This window comes from Scomber japonicus, chromosome 4 (genome assembly GCF_027409825.1).
Source record: "Scomber japonicus isolate fScoJap1 chromosome 4, fScoJap1.pri, whole genome shotgun sequence".
NCBI classification, from domain to species: Eukaryota; Metazoa; Chordata; class Actinopteri; order Scombriformes; family Scombridae; genus Scomber; species Scomber japonicus.
This window is the reverse complement of record NC_070581.1, coordinates 33,217,418-33,220,308: the sequence shown is the minus strand read 5'-3', so window position 1 is coordinate 33,220,308 and position 2,891 is coordinate 33,217,418. Positions and strand designations below refer to the sequence as shown.

The 2,891-nt window shown below is 37.1% G+C and overlaps 1 long non-coding RNA gene across 1 annotated transcript; it reads left to right on the top strand.

Moving 5' to 3' along the window:
* The first annotated feature begins 350 nt into the window (after positions 1-350).
* LOC128356786 (uncharacterized) lies at positions 351-2,363 on the top strand. The gene is made up of 5 exons (XR_008321194.1): positions 351-396; positions 1,030-1,128; positions 2,014-2,051; positions 2,150-2,260; positions 2,347-2,363. It is a non-coding gene; the product is annotated as an uncharacterized LOC128356786 (long non-coding RNA).
* The last annotated feature ends 528 nt before the right edge of the window (positions 2,364-2,891 follow it).

The window sequence follows — 2,891 nt, the reverse complement described above, 5'->3', positions numbered from 1 at the left end:
TTTTCTGACTGCAGCTGATATTTTAATAACCTGATATTTGGTCTAATAATCACTGTGAAGATTGATACAGTCAGTGTTCATTTACTGTCTCAGTGTTTTTAGGAATGAAAATAATAAACTGACTATTTTAATTTAATGTTGCCATCGTTTATAAGCAGCCGGTCAGTTAAAGAAGCATTTTATTTCTCTCATCAGGATTTATTTTGTATCAGTGTGTTTCTTTTTTAATGTTCACAGCTCCGCCCCCTTCAACACCAAAGTTGACTGTCAGAACTTCCCCACCACCAACAACAACACAGTGTTTCAAAAGAAGCTCCATACCTTCAGCATCTTCCACTGAAACCACTCAACAGTCTGAACAGGAGCAAACTGAGACAACATCAGATGGAGGTTCAGGTACATTTACATTTGGAACTTAACTGTAACCCCCCCCCCCCCTCCAAATATCTTTCATATTTTAGGTTCCTCAAAGTAGCCGCTGTTTGCCTTGATGACAGTTTTGCACAATAATTAATATCATAACCAGCTTCATGAGGTCGTCACCTGTAATGATTTTCTATTAACAAGATTCACTACATTGTCATTCTGAGTTTTTCATACACAGATTGAGACGAAATACTGTTTCTCAGCAGCTCTTATCAGTGCATTAAAATGAGTAAGAAACAGGTACTAAAAGTGATAATACCTAAAATAAAAACCAAACAAATATATCCAACAAGTTCTCAGCATATGTGGGAACTTCAAGACTGTTAGAAAAACATCTCAGGTGCCATCATCATAAAGCTGGCTGAGAGAATGAAGAGTGAGCAAAGCAAAACATGGCTAATGAAATTTAACACAATATACTTTCTTTGTTGCTACTTGATGATATTAAATGTGTTTTTTATAGTTTTGATATTTTTCTTGTTGTTTTATTTGAATGAGGAAGCTTATCCAAACTTTTGATTGGTCCTGTAAATGTAATGACAAACTAAACAATGTTTGTCGCTGTAGACCACAAACCTGTTTCTACTGTTTAATCTACAACAGGTGTGCTGCTGTACGTGGGTCTGACTCTGTACATCTTCGTGCTCCTGTTCTCCGTGGCTGTGCTGATACTCTGCAAGAAAAGAGCCTCTAAACCCAAAGGTGAACATCTGAAACCATTTCTAACAAACATTAAGACTGTTAATGTGCCTCAAACAAGCTTTCACATGTGAAACAAATATTCTCTCAAACTATGTGCAGTTTGTACTCAGCTGGTCTATTTTAAAGATGAATAATGTTCCCTAATGGTTCAGGCAGAGACTCAGTGTGCCTTCACAATAGTTTAAAACTCAACAAATTATGTTCAGACTTTTACACCATGAACCAGCCCTGGTACTTCCTCTGTTAGTGGATGTTAAAACAATGGAAGCTTCAGCATTTCTTTGGATCTTGTTTCGCAGTGATAAAACCAAATGAGATTAATCTACAGGTAGAAACTATGTTACATGTCAAACTAAAATGTGATGCTTCATCACTGCTGGTCTCATTCTACATTAAATGTTGTCACAGTTCACGTCATGATTTATCACAAAGTTAAATACTAAGTTTATAAGATGCAGGTGGATGTTTGTTCAGTTGTATTATTACGTTGAAATGAAAGTGTAACACACTCACACACACACACACACACACACACTCACACTGAAATAGACACATTCCAATTATGTTAGTCATTTAAGTGTTGATTTAAAAGTATTTAATACCTTAAGTTTTTGTCATAATCTTTATTTCATGATGTTACATTTCATGTGTATGTTACAAGTAACACAGACTATGAGGTTAATTGTAACATTTCACTCCTTGTGTTTGAGACTAATGCATTTTCTGTTTGTGTTGCAGAGGTAACAGCTGCACCATTTAATAGCAAACACATTAGTTAGCATCACATTTTGAAAGCACTATTTTAAAGGAGCTCCAAGCTGCAGACAGAAAGGTCAACCATGCCTGGTCTCCTCTACTTATTCTAATGATCCTCGTGTTTTTCAGAACATCCTGAGGAAACAGAGTGTGCTAATGTCACAGAGGTGAGTTTAAGTGAATTTGTGACATCTGAGCATCGTTATTGTTTGTGAAACCAGCTGATATTAATACAAACCAAACCTGTCTTCTTCTTCTGCTGCAGACCACACGGCTGTATGAGGAGATCAGAGAGGATCAGAGCAGATCTCCTTCAGTCCAAACCTTTGTTGTGTATAGCGTAGCCACTGCCTCAGCATCCCGTCCTCTGAGCAAAGTAAGAAATGTATGTAAAGACAAAAAATGTTATTAAGACTAAAACAGTCTATAAGAAATAAACCTTGAGCTCTTTCTCTCTTCCAGACTGAAGATGAGTGGAGTGAGGTCGTCTATACTTTCCAACAGAGCTGCTTCCTCACTCAGCAGCGCCCCCTCTGGTCAGGCTGATAACGTTATCTACTCTGCACCTCGGAGACAAACTGATGTCAAAGTAGATTCACAGCCTCTGTACGCAACTGTTAATCCACGGCAGAAGCTTTAATGCTGCAGACATCCTGTTTCCTCCAGCATACTTCAGGTTAAGACTTTTACTATTTCAGTCAACCTAAAAGAAGCTTGATGAGTAAGAATGAATTTTAATGTCTGTGGATGATAACTGTGAGGTTTATGTAATGATGATGATCCACTTTGAATGTTTCTGCTTACATCTGCAGTTTTATGATGTAGTTGGTGTATCACTTCAATAGTAGTGGCGCTGCTAATGTAGAGGACTCAGGTAAAACTTTGCAGTATTTCTAATGTTTCTGTTATTTATATACTGCTATGATGTTGGATATCTATGTTAACAATGAAGGATTCATGTTTCTGCAAACTGCATCAGAGTTATGAATGTACTGCTTTTCTATTTT